We start from the raw sequence: 20126 nt of genomic DNA, 5'->3' as shown, positions 1-20126 counted from the left end.
AGTTCGTAACAAAACTGAGAAAATAAACTTAATTTCTTTGCTAACGTTCAACAATGCAATATGGAGTTATTGGCCGCGTTGGGTTAGTGATAACATTTTTTCGCGTGTTTAACAGAGAGCAGAAACTATGCAAAATCTTACACCTCACCCAATTATGTATCCCATATATCGTTCGTTTAAACTGATATATTTTTGTACTTAATACTATAATGGTATTACTAGATATGATGACTAATTATGCGGCACATTTTACTTTTTATTTATTTTTTTAGGAGGGAAGGCAAGCGCGATGCGCTCACTTATTGCTGCCGTGCCTGCAATGCGTAGCAATCGCCGGCCCCGACTGACGAGCTAAATTCCCGACACCTCAGGGCTGCGTACGTTTAATTACTCTTAATGTTTTAAAGCATACGCCTATCGATGACTCCACGAATTTAACGAATGTAGCCTAGTGCACGTTCCTTTTGAGAATTCACGTGTCTAATTCGTTTTTTTTTTTGTGCCATGGAAAGAACAGAAATCTAATATCTCCTTCTAGCTCTTACGTATACACTCACCAGCACTCCGAACATTAGCGCTTCCGCAAATTGAACATAATTTACGATGTGAACGAGAGTCATTCTGCTTCCTCATTTCGTATATACCTCGATTCGGTGTCCTTGCGAGCCTTAATTTCGAAAAACTGAGCGCTGGGAGAGTTGGTGAGCCATACTAACGACAATCTGTGTGAAAAAAAAAAAAAAAAAAAGACGAGAGCAACACGAGACGGGTGCAGACTCGCAAGTGAAGGTTTCTGTCTCATCCATGGAGTTTTTCCCGCATTTTTTTATTAGCCTTAATTTAGCGAATATTCCAATCGTTGTCGCGTTCTCCTTGAAGCGCGGGAATTTGCTGCTTTCGCGTGACACGCGTATAGGCAAGCGTCTCGCTGCCGCGAATGGTTCATTACGCAGTCCCAACGTTGAAGGTAACCTAATTTAACCAATGCGCTTCGTTTAATCGTCAACATAGCTTACTCTTTCACTTACCTTTAGTGGGTTTATTTAGGGGCCTTTTCCTACACTTTAAAATACGTTTGCGATTCGGTTAACGTGAATACCCAGGGTATAGTGCACATCTCACGTGTGCTAATAAGCATTTCTTGTTCGTTGCTCATTTTTTACTCTCTTTGGCAGTCAAGTTGTTAGGCTGAATTACTATGGGTGTTCAGCAACGCCCTGCTCTGATATGTCAGTTCTGTCAAGATGATACCACTAACGATGCCAGGCATGCACGTAGTTGTTTAGCTTACATAGCCACTGAAGCCAATTCGTGACAAACTTAATTTGTATACACTCGCGTTCTGGATATTGCTTTTCTATTCCTGCGGATCAACGTTCCACTACCGTGCAGAGACGCGTATTAATGCCAAAGGCAGTACTTCCACCCACTGCGACTATAAGTTATTGCAAATTATCAAACAATATATAAGCTGGATGCACTCGGGTCGATCGAAACAGAGTAATAGGTTTCGCTTCCATACTTCGCGTTGACTTCATATTGCGAGAAAGCGACAGCGGCGTATAACGCGAACCAAAAATAACGAAATTGATTAATGTATCGCGCGTTCTCGCAAGAAATGAGCGGCTCGGGGGACACTTTAATCGATCCCTCCAAATCGATCCCGCGGGTGTATCATTAGGTAGTCGGACACCTAATGATGTGTGTGCCTGGTGGCTTACATATGTCCTGTGCGTGCGTAGACTCACGAATGGGTTCTTAACTCATTTTGGTTGTTTAAGTTAACGTGCGTGAATACTGTTAAGCCTGCTGTCACCCATGAGCCCAGCAGTGTCGAGCTCCAACGCCACAACACGCAGAGCGTTGCCATTTTAAGGCGAAAGCCTTATGTGCGTTGGCGACACGAACGGTAGCATAATTACGTCACATGACGTCATCAATGACGTCGTGCTCTGATATATATGACGTCGCCACAATGCGTCGTCTGATGGCGTCATAAGCTCGTCGCTTGGTCAAAGATTCGCCGATCTCAGAGGTAGTGCAATGATACGTGAGGTGCAGAAATGTTAAAGTAAGGAGGGGGGGGGGAGATTTGAACGACGCAGTCGACTGAAAGAAGTCAAAGTTTTCAATGTGGGTTTCATGAGAGCATGGCGTTTCGCCTGTGCTATCCCTCGCGTTACCAACAGGGACTCTGACTTCTTTTTTCTTGGTTAATAATACTTGTCCAATTCTTTTACATTCACTAAAGTGTCATCAAACTCGCATGGGATCTATGGAGGTATAGCCATATGCAATAATATTTGCCTCAAGTAGGGAGCACCACAGCTTTCTGAAAGTTGGAGCTGGTCTCGGCTAATCAGTCCACAAAGTGACATTTGGAGAGCTTTCCTCACTAAAATCTCAAGAAATTCGAACGCAGTACGGCGAGGAATGTACTTCCTGTCCACATGTCCGTCCGATATTTCATCGCTATCTACTGGTTAGTTTCACGAGAAATATTTGCGTTAATTTTACGTTTAAGTGTTTGCCATGCACTTCACTTTTTTCGTTCGCTAAGTTTTCATGCAACGCAGTGGGCAAAGTCTTCTATGTTGTATCGATATTATATTCATTTGCGTTTCATTTCAGTGCTTTTCTAGGAATGTGTTTTAGTATTACGATTGCGTAATCGGTGCTTTATTAACGTGTCAACTATGAAAAATACAAGAAAGTCATAAAAGCACAGCAACCTACATGAGCGGGTTTTCTATTTGCTTTTGTCGTTTTGGCGGTGAACGCGACACTTTTTCTGCGCTGCACATATCTTGTGAGACAGGGCGTACTTGTTTTGACAGCGCTGCACGGTTCTATTTGCCCAGTCTGTAGACACAGCAGAGCGGGGCTTCGATTCGGTTTTAATGATGCCACTCGGAGGCCGAGGAGAAAGGGAAAAAATGATAATAAACGTGTAGAATCGATTTTTCTGTCAACGGCGAGCGTGTACGGCGCGTGTAGTTATTTCGCCATGTCGACACGGTGTACTCCGATGCATGTGTATCACGCATGCATGTATAACGATGCATCACGCATGCGTAGGAAGGGCTCCCGAGCCGAGGTGGCGTCATCAAAGACATCACGCGGTGACAGGCGGTCATTTCCAGCTCGTGTTTACCGGATATCCATGACTTCGAGGTGATGGCGCGGACGTCTGGCGACGCCTACGGCCGGCGACGTCCGCGGCATTGCTTAGCAACCGTTGAAGTGAAGCAAACAGGGTGTACAATGTGTACACTTCGACTATATTTACGCTGTCTTGGGACGCATGTTCTCCCGAAAGTAATAATCATCCGTCTTTCTTGTTTTTCACTTCTTTAATATTCCACGCTCGCTGCTTTTTCGTCATAAACGCTGCGTCACGCAGCATGATACTTGCGCGCAGTTGGTGACCCGAAAGTACCGGGGGCGCAACGTTAGAGACTATATGCGCACTACATAGGTAAGATTATTTTCGGGACTAAGGTAAGCGCTAAATAATGAAAACTTTTCTTTGAGCGTAGAAAAAGAAAAAGCGAATACTGAAGACGGGACAGGTTTGGCTGCCTTTCCATAGATGTGTGTTGTGTACTTGTGGTAACAATAATGCAAAAATTCAAATCGTTGTAGCCTTTTGCATTGTAGTAACATAGCATTGTTGCATCAAGGCTGCCTAGTTAAGTAGCGAGCGCAATACAAAATGGAGGCAGTCACATAGCGTAGTCTTGAAGAAAACAAGACGGAATAGCTAGCGCCGCGTTGCAAGAACTTTTGACAACGACTGCGCCTTCCATATTGTTTACAGAAATAGGAACGTCATCGTGCTGCCTCATCGCGCATATAAAAGCACTGCAAACGTATCCGCGGTATTTTTTTAACGTATAAAGTTGGTCAGCCGAGTGGGCGTTGGACGCACGGGAAACGCAGCCGACAACCAAATGCGACCCCCTTTTTGTACCGCTGTCGTGGCGTGCTTCCTTCGTAGTGGTCCTCCTTCCAGAACTTCCGCGGACTACTGCACTTCGTTCTGTTATTGGCCATTATTATATTTCTTTTCGCGAGGGACGCTGTCGCAACAAATCAACGCCGGAACTCGACACACGAAACACTTCAGTCGGCAGTAAGTGAGGGCTCCCCTTAACGGCACGAATTGTGCGCGAAAAACGGCTCGAGCGGGTAAAGGGACAAAAATGCGACAAACGACTTGATGAACGCCCGACGCAAAAGACAGAACCGCGAGGAAGGCTTCGTTCGCTCGCAGTTACCGACGAATTCTATCGCAATTTGTACGTCTTTGTCGTCCCGCCTTTTTATGAGACCTGTCTTGATTTGAAACGAAGTTCGTTCCATTCAACTTCGCTCGCGCTTGGAAAAGAGAACCTTGTCCGTTCCATTAATGCCTGCCTCCGGGCATTGCTTATTTTCTAGAAGTCACACCATCGTCCGGGACTTCGTGTCTCGTTTGTAGCGCGAATGAAAGCCCGCAATTCATCGGAACACCGCTTTTTGTTTTTCTTTCGTTTTTCGCGTGAAGCTTGAAGCTAAAGTTCCGACTAGCTTAATTTGCTCAGCAGGTCAGTGCTGCCTCTCGCGTTTCACTTGCTGCATTACCGAGAGAATGGAATAGAAAGAAAGGCGCGCAGTAAAACCTAACGTGAAACTATAGTGTTTAGAGCAGTGCAGAACACAGAGGATTTGTTTTGCCCAAGTCGCCCAGACGTCCACTTTAGCTAACGTGAAAGCAATAAATATCAGCGTTTCTCGCTCTTGTCAGGCGAAAGTAAACATTCGGGCCATTTTACTCGTGGTAGAAAAAGAAGTTGATACAGTACCATCCCGTTTGTCATCTTGAAAAATAGGCATGCGCCAGCTCTACGAGACGTAGAATCGCAGCCAAACCACGTGCTTTCGCCAAGGCTTCATGCGACGCGAAACGCACCAGCGAGATGACAGAAAGTTGGCAAGCAAGCAAGTAGCATATTAAACGTTTCTCTCAAAACCAGAATCCTACTCGACTTCCCGTACACTGTCCGTTGTTTATGTCACCGTCTATTCGCTGTCGCCATTCTTCCGGTCTGTCTACAGTCACGCATTTTCCTGCAATCTATAGCCCAAGGAGAGATACATTACGTTTGTTTTCATGTTACTGGTGCCTGCTTCTTCGCTGCTCTAACCATGGTTCGTTCGATCCATCATAGTGTGCTTGAAAGAAAGCCTCATGATTGTAATAATTTCACTTTTTTTTTGCTTCCATGGTTGACGCTCTGACTAAACATTTACTGTGAAGGTAACACCGGAGCCCTTTGATCAGAAGTCATCAGAAGAAGTTGGTGGTGCTTTTTCTCCTAGGGCCTCAGGAAATCTTTAGTGCGGCATGCGCTACTCAAGTTATGAAGCATAGCTCGTTTGTGAATATTCAAGAAAGATGACACGAAGCTAAGGTCACAGCAAAAGATGACATATTTGTTTCGCTTTTCGATCGAAAAGTGTTCGTAGCTACTTATGGTATCGGCCAATATTGAGCTGGAATTAGGAGATGACATTTAGTTTCAACTGAGAGGCAATGAATAAAAATATCAGGCAAGAAAATGTGTGAGAAATTTACGTGCCACTAACTTAATTTTTTAGAAGCGCTGTTCCGTTGTCTACTGGTCTGTCTTCGTCAAGCTACAAACTGTTTATTTTCTGCACAATCTACAGCATAGGGATCAGCCTTCAAACAGGACCTCCTTCTGTATATTCTAACCCCAATTCATTTATATATTTTGTGACAAATAAGGATTTGATTTGATTTCATTTCATTTGATTTGATGGCTGTAGACGAGCAGTTCGTAGGATATATTAAACAAAAAAAAAAGTGGCGAGCAGTTTTCGTGCGAACGCCGACTTCCACGCGCCCTTGGCGACAATGGCGAAACACCACTTCGTTGCTCAGACATTTAAAATTTTATCTCCATACAGCTTTTAATATTTTCATAAAAACGAGTTCGAGTGCGTAACAGTACAGAGCTACGCTGAAACTCAGTTTGCCCTGATTTGCAAAGCGACGTTCCTATAATAAAGGATCAGTAAATGAAAGCGTTTGACAGAAGCACCTCCAGTTGTATTGTCTTTGTGCATAGCCATATGGCATTGCGAAATTCACGTCCAGCAGCCGTCATCCTGTTGCAACAGCTCCGTTTGCCCGGGCTACAATTTCCTGTCAGCGCCGATGGCGACGAGCTGTCGTCCTCGCGTGTGGGCGTCATTCGTGATTGTATCCACTACCCTCTCAGCAAAACTGTTTCCAGCTAGCTGGACACCCTAAGACAGGCGTTGCTGCCGCCTTGACTGGAATGTTATTTAACCCGCAAAGTATGGCTCTGTCGACAGCTCGCTTCATTTATCATCCTGGTGCAATATACAATGCTGAGATTTCTACTAATTTTCGCGCCCTCTTTTTGTCTTCACTTATTCGTGGCTTGCTCAACTTTGTTTCGAGGTCATTGTTTATTGTGTTTTTATTTATTAAGGCGAAAGCCTTCGATGCCTCATCGAACGCGAAAATTGACCGTCGGCGTCCCGCGTCGGCAGCGTCAACACGAGTGATATAAAAAAAGAAATCATCACGTGATGACGTCAACGTATGACGTCATCATGACGTCACAGATCGCCAATGTTCGTGACGTTATTATGGCGTCATCATGACGTCACTATGGCGTCACGTGATGACGTCGCTCGGTAAAAGGCGGGCCAATAACGGAGGCAGTGCAAAAAGCATGCAGTGCCTCAGATCCTGGAGACAGTGCAAAACCACGTTAAGTGCAGAAAGCTATCGAAGGGGTGCGGGGGAAGATCGATACATCGGCCGAGAAGAAAAAGAAGATGGCTTTCGCCTTCGAGTAGTGTTAGACGAATGTATAAGGGACCCTGGGAGTTCAGCTTAAATTAAGAAGAAAGGGAAGGTAGGTCGTGTTGGTGCAGAATTTTGTGAAAACATAACTGTCGCAGTTAAAGCGCGGCACTTAAGAGACAATGTGCAAGTGACTTATGATCGGCTGTGATAACATCTTAGCGATCTTTTACGTTATGTGCGGATAATTCATTTGTGTGAATACTTGTGTTTTGTATACTTTTGTGTTGAGGGGACACTTTCTTTTGTATTGAAGAAGTGGGACTAATTGCGTGAGAGTTCTTCTATGTGCCTTTGTATAGTTTTGTACTTGCTTTATACATTGCAACAGCAACCATTGTGCAAGAGGAGTAGCCGGCAACACGGATTGGCACCAACCTCTCCTTATATACATTTAAAAAAAAAGAAAAAGGTAGGCCTCTACAGAGCTTGTGGTTTTTCTGGAATACCATACATTACTTTGGGAAGAATGACGCAGAAAAAAAAACAAAAAAACGCTATGGACACAAAGAATCTATACATACATAATACGCGCAAACACGGGTCGCATGCACAGTAATTGTATCAATATATACGGGCACTGACACCGGCACCATAAACTAGTACCTGCATGGAACGGTCATCCGTCACGGAGGAGTCCCTTTATTTACACATGCGTATGCATGAATCGCTGTTTGCACGTAAACCTGACCTCGAAGGGCAACACGAGCGCTGTTCCAATACGTGAAAGGGAGAAATAAAATAAAATAGAATAACGATATCGTGTCATCGTATCCGGGAGTTGCTGCGCAAGGACAGTCGTTCTCTGTAACCTTATCGGGCGAATGAACGGCCGGTCATTGTGTGCATACACCACACAGATGGGCTTGTATATCGCTGCGTGCTATCGACTTTGTGCTTGCGTGTGGGTTTTTTGTCGCTTTTTTTTTTCTCGCTACGAAACCTAGCTCTCTATCTCTGATCGTTTGATATCATCTCCCCGTCGCTGTGTAAACAGAAGGTGAGATGCCCTCCCTGTCTTTTCGCTCTCTCTCCTTTTTTTTTTTTACACTCGCCGCCCACCATCTTGAGGCGGCTACGACGTTTCTCGCTTCTACGTAACAACTTTTACCGCTTTCCTGACAATACCATCTCGCGTATTCCCTTTACATCACCGAGCTATTCTCTTTTGAAACGTTAGGCTACATTGCGACATGAACCGCCCTTTCCTCGTCATCTTTTTTTGGATTTCCCCGAAATGCAACTTAAATTCCTTCAATCAAATTATTTAAACGACACATAAAACAAAAACCTTATTCGAGCATCTTGTGACTACCGTAATAAAACTTGTACAAAACTTCAGAAGCACTGGAATGGGAAACAGCAATAATTTATTTTATATGTATTTATTACATATGTGTGCATGCGTGCCGCGCGCACACATACACGTATATATATATATATATATATATATATATATATATATATATATATATATATATATATATATAAATGAAGGAAAGAAGTGTTAACTAACAGACAATAATGCCAAGGAAAGTATAGGGGATGTTTTTAGCAGTAAATGTAAGGTAAATGTGAAGAAAGAAAAGTGGACGAAAAGATAGCTTGCCGCGGGCAGGGACCGAACCTACGACCTTCGAATAACGCGTCCGATGCTCTACCAACTGAGCTACCGCGGCGGCCATCCCCCCGTCCCTCTCTACCAACTGAGCTACCGCGGCGGCCATCCCCCCGTCCACTTTATAGGGTCAAACGAAGGTCAAACTGGCGAAGGCTGGCCCACCAGCCGAAGCGTTTGCGATTATTAAAAGTGTTTCCACGTACATCGTACTTCTCGCTTCCGTTTTACTACGGAGCCAGTGTGCTTCTTTCACCACCACGTCTATATATATATATATATATATATATATATATATATATAATATATATATATATATATATATATATATATATATATATATATATATATATATATATATATATATATATATATATATATATATATATATATATATATATATATATATATATATATATATATAATTTATTCGGATGGGCGCATACGCCGCACGCTCTTGATACAGCCCCAAGCCAATAAGGAGAGATATATCCTTTCCTCTCTGGCGTGGAGGCTTCTGCTTCGCACTTTGTTGCGATGCAGCTGATTTCCACACGGACCGGCCGCCACTGACTGCACTGTGGATCGACCGCAACCAGCACGTATACATTTGCCCCTCTCTTCCTTACTCCTGCATTTTTCCCATTAGCTTCTGAAATTGATGGATGCGGACGGGGCGTGATGCGTGCCGGGAACGAAGCTGCCGAAGGAAGAAAACGAATGCGTTCATCTCGCCGTTCTCGAGGGGATACGGACGCCCGAGCCCATAGCTGGCATCAGCGTTGAGTAAGGCAGGCAGTTATGCCGGGGTCGGAGGCAAGGAAAGACCCAGTCGCCGAGGTATACTGAGTTAGGCCTTGCCATTGTGTTTTTTTTTTGTATTTATTAACGTTCTTCCTTGTTTGGTGATGCTTATTGTTTTTTGTTTTTGTTTTTTTAGCAGTAGTGAGTGCCCAAGTACAGTCTAAGAAAAAAAAAAAGCTGCCATTTGACTCTTTTTTGGTACACGTGTGACTCTCACATGTATAACTCGCTTTAAAAAGACACGACAACACTCTTTTGGGACGACTTTCCTAAAGCAAGTCAAGGTGACTCTTTAAAGGGAGTTATACATGTGAGAGTCACATGTGTGGCAAAGAAGAGTCGAACGATACCTTTTTTTCTTAGCGTGTACCCCTAAATCTTGCGCTTTTACATGGTATTCCAAGATACGCGCCAAAGCGTTATATACGGAAAGCAAGAAAGAAAAGGAAGATATGAGAGATGACCTCCTCTTTATGATATGTGGACCATTTATTATGCACACACTACGACAATAGAGCTACAAGAATACAGCACAGTTTTCTGTACAACGAGCAACGGTATATAACTGTTCAGCCGTTCGCGTGTTGTTACTTGTTATGCAGTCACTTCAATCAAAATGAAAGGTGATTAGGATGACATATTCGCGCGTTAGGTTCTTCCGCCAATGCTGCCTGAATTGGGGAGGACTTGGCGCACACACGTGTGATTTCCTGCGCGCTTTCTCTCACTCGTAGCGTGTGACGTGACAAACCCGCCAGTCATCTCAAAGCTATTTGACATATTTGCGAGAGAAAAGCACGCGTGCGACTGTGGTCTTCCTTACATACGTTCTAGCGCGCACTGTCAGACTGACTCGAACATGTCAGTTTCGACGACGTTAAAGGAGTTTTGACATGACGTCAGCCGGAGGCAAGGATTATGTAAATAAATCCTTTTTACATTTCCACTGTGAGTTCTCTGTTGTTATATTGTGTTAGGCAATGAAAAAAAAAGCTTAATGGTTGGGGCATTGGTGGTTCATTTTCAATGTCGAATGATTTCTTTCTTCTTTTTTTTTTCACTGAAGAAACTCAGGACGATCAACGTATAAAACCTTCCATGAAAGCGTTTGTAATGAGGCGAATGATATTTGGAATTAAAATAAATGCAGATTTGTGTCGGGTGCTGTCTTGCTTAAGTGAGTACTCTGCAGATGTGTGGATCGCTGAGAGGATATTAGCGCTAACAGGACAGCCTTCCCGATGTTGAAAATGCGTTTTCTTAGCGAAGATACAAAACTGCGTAAAAAGAGCCCTGAAGAATATCTTGAAAGTAGTGTGAAATTGCAGAGCTATGGCTCAGAAGCGCAGTGACTGTCATAACAAATTCATACATCGGGGAAACAATATGCTTCAAGATTAAATTGACTTCAGTGGTGACTTCAAGGTGTAGACTTATCGTGAAGAAGCAGTTTCGGGAACAATCGCTCACTGAGCGCGAGTCGTACGCTGCTAAATGGAATTGTAGAGAGGCTGGTGCCTGTTACCAAGATCTTTGCGAAACATTTTATTGATATTCAGAGCTTAATGAAGTCAAGAGTTTCGAGGAATCCCGCCTGGTCGGAAAATGTCATGGACGAAGCAAACGCAGCGTCGACCAAAGTAAAAATATATTCTTACTTTAGTCAGCGCTATGTCCATTCTTCGTCCATTCAGAGCTTAATGCTTTCCACTAATGGTACGCTGTTAACACTAACACAACGACAGCACACGTCTTTTTTTTTTCAGTATGACATAAATATACCAGTCGAAGCTTTCTCAATAGCAAAGCAGGGAAACACTGTCACGTCTGTCTCGACCGACTAGCTCATACACGGTCTCTTTTACTCTAAAGAAGTGCGTGGTGTCCGGAAGGCTGAAGTTATAGTCAGCGCGGGATAGTCACGAAACTATCTAGCAGAACATTTATACTCGTACTCTAGAACACATGGTCCGGCGGCTTATTCGTCACATCGCTGGACATATCGACTGGCGTATAAGAACCGTTTTTACGCCTCTTGACTAGTCTCTGGGCGGAAAAACGTCGTTAACGCAGGTTGTCGCAAAACCTTGCGACGGGCGACAGATAGCTGAACAGAAGTAGTAGCGTACGTAGTGAAATGGTTCCATGGCACGCAACAGACGTGGAAAGCGCGCACGCCGACTGTGGCGTGGTGGTTTTCAGCAGGGATCCCTTAATCGAAGAACATGCGGGTTTAGCGTGCTCTATTTGTGTTCTCTTCAAATGTATTGCAGTAACGTGTCAGACATGTCGCCAGGCAAGCTTCTCTAATATTTCCTAAAACGTCCCTCGCTAATTATCAATCAATCAATCAATCAATCAATCAATCAATCAATCAATCAATCAATCAATCAATCAATCAATCAATCAATCAATCAATCAATCAATCAATCAATCAATCGAGAAGTTGAGCATGTTACCTTTTCTTTTTCAGGATAGGTGACGGTTTCAACTCATTTGTTTTTCACCGGGAACCCGCCACGGTGGTCTACTGGTATGCGGTGCTCGACTGCTGACCCGAAGGTCGCGGGATCGAATCCCGGACGCGGCGACCGCATTTCGATGGAGGCGAAATGCTAGAGGCCCGTGTACTTAGATTTAGGTGCAAGTTAAAGAACACCACATGGTCAAAAATTTCCGGAGCCCTCCAATACGGCGTCCCTCATAATCATATTGTGGCTTTGGGACGTAAAACACCCAACAATTATCATGTTATTCACCGGGCACGCAAACAATTTGACTAATGTCAATCACACAAAAAAAGCACGCGTTCTGCATGCAGAGGAAACGCGACCAATTTATGATCTGCTTTCTGACCACGGTAGCGTAAAGGTTCACATTGTGACGTGCGCGCGCTGGCGCTAGCAACGAGAAGAGAAACAAGCGCAAGCACGGAAATGACATCGGAAGGGCTTACACCACCGCACAAAAGCAATAATGGAACCACGCCGAAGCGCCAAAGGCATCGCGCAGGTACATTTCTGCGCACGAGAAGGTGGCTTCGCGCCACTGGTCATTCATTAGAGTGTCCGACGAAGCTGCGGCGCGCTCGACCATTCCCGCGTAAGAGGATTTCCCCGCCGGGTCGTTTTTAAGCCACAGCGCCGCGACCGGCGCGATCTGATGATACACCGGTCACGCCCTAAACTGTCTCACGGGAGCTCCACGAAGGGAAAAAATATATATATAATGCCTAATATGGGCAGCAGCTCGCCTAATGGATTTTGCGACGGTCTATTTAGTCTTGCTCAGGTGCTAACGGCATAGTTCTATTTTTGGGTGGCGGACTTGCGAGAGAAAGTATTCAAGACACCGATTTCCGGCTTGTGACGTGGCGTCGAAGACACCTTGCGCCGGTCAGGTGGTGCTGGGATTGTTTATCACTTTATAGCATTGCTGACGTCATTTTCGAAACCAGTCCATCTCCGTTTTGAAGAACAAGAGAACTCACCCAACTCTGCGCGCGTAAAACTTTTTCCTTTTTTTCGGCAGCATCCAGGCACTCTTATCTCGTCGTACGATTGCTCACACCCTCGTCCCCTTGCTGTAGGCCGAGCGCCAGGGAGTGACCCTCACACTAGCGGCCACCCGTACTCGCTGACCTTTTAGCTGGTTACAACCAGATAAAATATACCCCTTACGGTTATATAAGCAGATATATGTTATCTATAAGTTATATATAGCAGTTATATAAGCAAGCAGACCACTTGCAGGGAACATAATTCAAAACACTGTTCGATATTTAGACAATACAGACCTTACAGTAAGGTATACCGGGTGTTGAGAGTTAAGCTTTATGGTTTTCTTAAAATTAAGCACTTGGAACAACGTGCGAACCACCTTTGCAGATAAGTTATGCATCCAGGGGGACACGAAGCGAGACAATAATTATCGCTGTCAGCCGCCCAATGACCTAAGATTGAATAATGAACTTTTTAGTGACTGCAGCAAGCGGGCATGTTTGTATTGAAAAGTTGGAGACAGTCGGGTTTCTGCATAGTTTCCACTTAGAAGAATTCTTCTAGCATGCCCACGCTCCGAGATATCCCGCTGCAAAGTTTAATTGTGGTTTACGTGATTACGCATGCAAGACGGAGAGGATCGGCGCAATGTTCCTCCCTGATGCGACGAGCGGTAATTGCTTGCTACCGCCAGCCGGTAGTAAACGGGTAACCGTTATCATCTTCGCCTACGCCTTCGACCAGTGGTCAGATTAAACGCCACACGCAACTGCCGCGGCACATCGGGGAGGTGCTTTGCGCCAGTGCTCACCACCTTGCATGCCTAATCATCCAAACCGCAATTAAACTTTGCTGCGGGATATCTCGGAGCACAGACATGCTAGAAGAATTGTTCCAAGTGGAACTGTGTAGAGGCACGACAGTCTCCAACTTTTCAATACAAACATGCTCGCTTGCCGAATTCACTAAAAAGTTAATTATTCGATCTTAATTAATTTGGCGGCTGACAGCGATAATTATTGTCTCACTTTGTGTCCGCTTGGATGCATAAAGTATCTGGAAAGGTGGTTCCCACGTACCTCCCAGAGCTTAATTTTAAGAAAACCATAAAGCTGAATTTTCAGCACCCTGTATAATACGTACCAATCATTGTCTTAATAGGAGCGTCCATTCCAAGCACGTAAGTAAGATGGGGATATTCAATCGCTTGCTTGCTTCAGCTGTTGTCAAAGCGTGTTACCACGAGGGATTGTACAGTTCACGTCCGAGCTAGAATGCGTGAATCCGCACGCATGCGAGAGCAGCCGTTCTCAAAGCCTGGTCACGTAGCACGCACACATTTGTAGAACAGGGACACTCCATCTCGCAATAAGCGACATCAGGAAACGCTGTGGTTATGCTGCAGGAATATCCAGGTTGCTTCCGCTACACGTACGGTGCAGATTCTGTTATGACGCATGCTGCCGCTGCGACAACCTTTATCTAGATGAAATTATAGGAGACACGTAAGTTGAGCATCATATTGGGCTAGCGTTGTGCGCGGATCATTTCAACGTCTCTGAGTATTTTATTGAAGGAGTGGAACTAATTTAAAAGATGGGGTTTTACAGCGGTGCCCCCCGTCCCGTAAGCGGAACATGATCCACCACGGCCAACCTGATTTTGATAAACTGCCATCCGCGGCCTAAAATTGCATTGTATGCATTAATTCTGTCGCACATAACATAACATAACATAACATAACATAACATAACATAACATAACATAACATAACATAACATAACATAACATAACATAACATAACATAACATAACATAACATAACATAACATAACATAACATAACATAACATAAGAAATGTGCAGGCGCCGGCCACGTAATGCTTAGGACAAACAAGCGGTGGTCAGTTAGAGCGTTACTTACTTCAGTTACTTACTGATTTGGAAAAAGTTGCACTGCATGCTTAAACTTCGACCGAAAACTCTGTCATTATTACGAGCATAACGCTCAAACTTTGCCTGTAAAGCTGGCTTTTTTATTTGCATTGTTGCGCTGTAACAAAGCCAACTCCCAACCAAGAAGTGAAAGAGAACGGAAGCTTTTTGTCGAGGTCGCTGAATCGTTGACCATGCTGAAATGTTGAGTACAAGTGGAAGCGGTACACTTTTGTCATCATTTAGAAGCAATTCAGTAACGAGGTATAACCAGCTTCTGGCTGACTTCAGTTACCGTGTTTACTTGCATACTACCAGGATTAACTGGTGTTGGCTGAAATCATGACTACATGACGACCAGTTCTGGTTGATGTTGACCAGTGTTGGATATCCGCTGTTATAGCAGCAACATTGTATTCACTCAATCTCAACCCAACATTGAGCTGTCCTTCTTCTTCAAAGCCGGCGTATAGCTCTAGTCTCTGGCAAAAAGTCTTGAAACCACGGAGCGCAGTGCGCACACATTGTGCGCTTTAGTTGTGTGCTTACTTGCCGCCGAACAAGCGTAAAGGAACCACTTTAGCTCCATCCTCTTTAAATTCAAAATAACAGATACTGGCAGGGGTATGCCTGTACGCATGATCTTCGAAGCTCAAAGATCACAGCAGGAACTGTCAACACTGGAATGAGCTCTGCGGATGCGCGGCTGCGCCGCATCTTTCCATCGGCAGAATGCCTTCGAAACATTTGACAGAGGCTGCATGCGTGTCGCGCTGCCTAGAGCACTTTGAAAGCACCGATAGAACATTGCTGACGCTCTTTCTGCAGGCGCCGCCTAATCAGTGCCAGAACAAATGCGTCGACCAGCAAAAGGGGACGAGGGCGTCCGTTACAGTCGCTGGTCTCGCTTCCAAGCCAAGAGTGAAAGGAGACGCGATTGTCATTGTGCTAATTGATCGCCTAATTGATGCGAACAAGGCATCCGCGCCACACGCCGGACAAACACGGCGGCGACAATAAGAAAATCAATTTTCCCTCGTTTCGGGCGAGAATACGGAATGAGATGCGTCTGCTCCTGACTCGGACGCGTACTAATGGCTCGATTATTGGGCTGCACAAAGTGCTCCCGCCGCGCGTCGCAACTGCCGCTGATTGTCCTGGATTGCAAGAGATAAATGAAGGAGAACGAGCGCTCCGCGAACTCTGCATAGGCAAGCACGAATCGTTAGTTAATCGCTCTCGAAGGCATTGAGCGATAATTCGAGACAGAATCGGATGGGAAGGCAATGAGCGATGCAAATTCTTCGGAAAGGGCTTCCCCTTTTTTTTAATTTGCAAGAAAAACACTGTAATCAGGCTGAATTCAGATCAGCAATGAGTAAATACATGTGCCGGGGGCTTCAATATCATTTTCTTAACCAACGTGTAGCTAGAGCATATTCCTAATACGCTCGCGTTACTGAAAAGCAGGCGCGCAAACAAGATCACAAAAAGGCACTAAATCTTTTCTTCTTTCTTTTGTTTTGTTTTTTCGCTCTTAGTCCCGTGTTTTTACGCCTTTCCTTCAGTAACATGAATTCCTGCCAACTTTCTGAGCTTACTTATATACTCTCAAGTGGACACCTCCTAATTCTGCTTCCAGCGTGGCATCCACATGTCAACACTAATAATTTTAGTCATATTTTTGTGATTTTTGGCGCACGTATTCAGCGTGACTAGAAAGAAAGCTGAACAAATTGTTCTAGTTTTCTTTCAGGCAGAAATGTTTTATGCATAGCTGCTCCACATAAGTGAAATTCCAACTCGTCGCTCCATTGTGAGCTATAGTTTCATTCAATCGCATCTGTGCTCCTGCCTTCGATCATAGGTGCACTACTATGCCATTTTCCCCACGTCTACGCTCGTTGCGTATATTGAAAAGCTTGCTAAACGGTAATTTGTGTACTGTGTCCTTATATAGACTGCTGTGCCATGTCTGCGCTGCTGCTTCACGCTGATAGACCACCAAACAGCAGTCATGTGCACCTTGCATGAGGCAGCTTACAGATCTCTGTAAGAAAATATACGTCACATGGTAGTGCGTTTACGTTGTAGAAGGTAGGAACGCAAATTCGACTGATTAAATTATTGATTGCGTGAGTGAGTGAGTGAGTGAGTGAGTGAGTGAGTGAGTGAGTGAGTGAGTGAGTGAGTGAGTGAGTGAGTGAGTGAGTGAGTGAGTGAGTGAGTGAGTGAGTGAGTGAGTGAGTGAGTGAGTGAGTGAGTGAGTGAGTGAGTGAGTGAGTGAGTGAGTGAGTGAGTGAGTGAGTGAGTGAGTGAGTGAGTGAGTGAGTGAGTGAGTGAGTGAGTGAGTGAGTGAGTGAGTGAGTGAGTGAGTGAGTGAGTGAGTGAGTGAGTGAGTGAGTGAGTGAGTGAGTGAGTGAGTGAGTGAGTGAGTGAGTGAGTGAGTGATATTAAAAACGTTGACAGCATTCTTCGCCGGGTTCACACAACACTTGATTGCCAAATGAATAGGCAGAAACCACAACATGAGCAAATAGGCACGCAAGGACTTTTACGCACGTACGAACACAAAGTAGTACCGACTTATTTTTTATTCTTTCTATTTCGAATTTGAAAGCGCTTTAGATACACTGTGTACAGTTAAGACGGCTCTTTGAGTAAATTTGCGCCGAACCGGCAACGCCAGGATGAGATATTCATCTCGGAGAGACACACGACCCACATTCGCAGTTCCACATGTTCCGTGACGCGTTGCAAGCGCCGGTGTAATGTATGATAACGCACAGCCCGAGCCACTGCGCAGCACGTGTCCGCCTGTTCAGCTATTCGACCGTACATGCCTTGTAAATATTTCTCCCTCCCACCCCGGTTCGGCCACCCACCGCGCAACTGGCCGCGACCTGCTGGATGGTCCAAAAAAAGAAAGCACCTCTCCGCGAAGCACGTCGCGAACCGCGCTGCTGGCCTGGACTACGGCGACCCGAGCCGCTCGGCTGCTCCGCATAGCGTAACGGGACAGCGCATAAACGGCTGAGGCGACCGCCGGCGATGGTATAGTCGGCCCGCTGTGGCGTCCGCCGCTAACGGTGCAGCGATGCTCGTCCGCCGGAATGGACATCACGTGTTCGCTCAGCCTCTCTCGCTCGCTCTCTCTTTCGACCACTACGAGAGAGTAGAGGCACAGTTCAGTCAAAGGAAAACGAGAAAATATACCTCGGTCGGAGTAGCGGCCGCTTCTGGTCCAATACGATACCGTTACGTAAACAAAAACACGAGTGGCGACTACGCACAGAATGTACTTACGTTTAGAGGCGAGATTCTGTGAAGAAGAAGATGATGATGATCCTGAAATGATTGGCACCTACCCACTTCTGAGGACCCAACCAACCAACCCACCTACCCACTTGGGGAGATGGGCCAAGAGTCGGGCGTATCACATAAAACCGACTGGTGGGCTAGTTGGTACCTGCGCCGAAACATAAGATAAACGGATCATATAGTCTTACATTTTTCAAGTGCTCCTATAGAGGATACAGCGTGAATTAGAAATAAGAGTTATTTTTAATAATTCCAATGTTAGAGTAAATAAACCGTGTTACATAACCTCTCAAAGGAACAAAAATTATTATGCCGTGAGGACATACTCTAGGAATTATTAGCGGTTGATGTATCTATTAAATCGATTTGGCTCGCATATGGATTTCTCAACACAACTGCATATATTGCCGTCCAACAAACAACGTGTTGTTGCTGTTGTTGTCCTCTGGTCATGGCTCATACCCAACGCCAAGGATTGGCCAAGCAGTGGATGTATTTTTTCGATTAAGTTAGGTAACAGTCCTGAAATCTACATATGTTAGGTAACATTCCTAGAAGCTATAGTTAAATAATGTATTGATTTGGACTGCCGATTATCAGTAATGAAATGTTCAAAGCCGGCAGAATTTAGCAAGATGTTTTTGCAGTCTCAATGATAGATTCCTCAACGGCGAACGCGGTAAACCTCTCGGACACAGAACAGCGCCCTCATCGTCGTCTTCGATACAATGGTAGGTATTTTAAATGCGAAGCATTTCTTAGCGAAGCTTTAGCACTTTGAGCGTTTCTATCTACGTATCTATCTATCTATCTATCTATCTAGCCGCCTACATCTGTGTGCTCTCATGATCGCCTCCTTAACTTGGTGTAGACCAAACTTGGCATGCAAGGGTAAGAGGATTTGACGATTATGACTGTCGGGTCATGACACGAATCACGTGAAAATCCCGTCGCGTACGTCGTCAAACCCTTTCCGTTAGACACGTGTGGCACATACCCTTTTACCACGGGCCGCGGTGTACGGGTATGCGCCACAGGTGATTGACACTTTGTATGTACCCAGGAATGGCGAGAACAGACATTGGTAACTTAAATGCGATAGCGTTAAGAAAAACCGACATCGGCAGCGTTGACCCGACGAAAGGAAAAATGAAAATCAGGATCCCAGCAGGAATCGAACCCAAGCATTCTGCGTGGCAATCAGGTATTCTACCACAGAGCCACGCCAGGTCTCTAAACTGGTTTGGAAAAAACAGCCTATGCAGGCGTAATATTGATGCAACGTCAATTGTGGTTGTTGTGGTGGCTAATTTTACAAGAAAGCAATAAACACTACATATTTATTCCTACGATACAGGTGTCATATCAGATTAACGTCTGTGGTTCCAGTGTTGGCTCCGCCTTTACGGCAGTCTAATAAACATTACATTTGTATTCCAATGGCTCAGCAAGCTATATTGAAGCACTGCTAGGACCCGGAGGAATAAATTACCGAAAGTTAGGTATGATATTCACATCATCGCGCCGTAATGTGCGCTTAGTCCACCAGAACGACGCAGTGTCCATTTCTGACAAGGCTGGGTGATGGCCTCATGCTGACCGAGAATGATGCCAAATTGATTGACAGCCCCATGTTGACTAGGCTACGTAGGCCACATACACCCAGATAGTCTACGAATACAAGAGCCATCCACTGATGTTGGTATACGTAGCACTATCCAGGCCTCCCAGCCTTGACGGCCTATAACTCACCAACGCGAAAGGTGACTTCAGGTTCCGACATGTCGCCAGCTCTATCGACGGACAATTTGTCGACCAATTGACCGAGGCATCCACGATTTTCAACGCGCGTACTATACCTCATACTTCACTACAAAAGGATACCTTGTCACCGCTATCGCGACCGGACCCGATAACAAGTCATGACCAGCTGCTTGTGCTCACTGATCACGGTGATGACGACCTTGTTCAAGAACTGTCAAGAACCTCTTCCACACATGCACACGGGTTCCTGAAACGTGCGTGCGTTCTCCATCATAAGGG

Source organism: Rhipicephalus sanguineus, chromosome 6, assembly GCF_013339695.2.
Source record: "Rhipicephalus sanguineus isolate Rsan-2018 chromosome 6, BIME_Rsan_1.4, whole genome shotgun sequence".
NCBI lineage: Eukaryota > Metazoa > Arthropoda > Arachnida > Ixodida > Ixodidae > Rhipicephalus > Rhipicephalus sanguineus.
Note: the sequence above shows the minus strand (reverse complement) of the source record.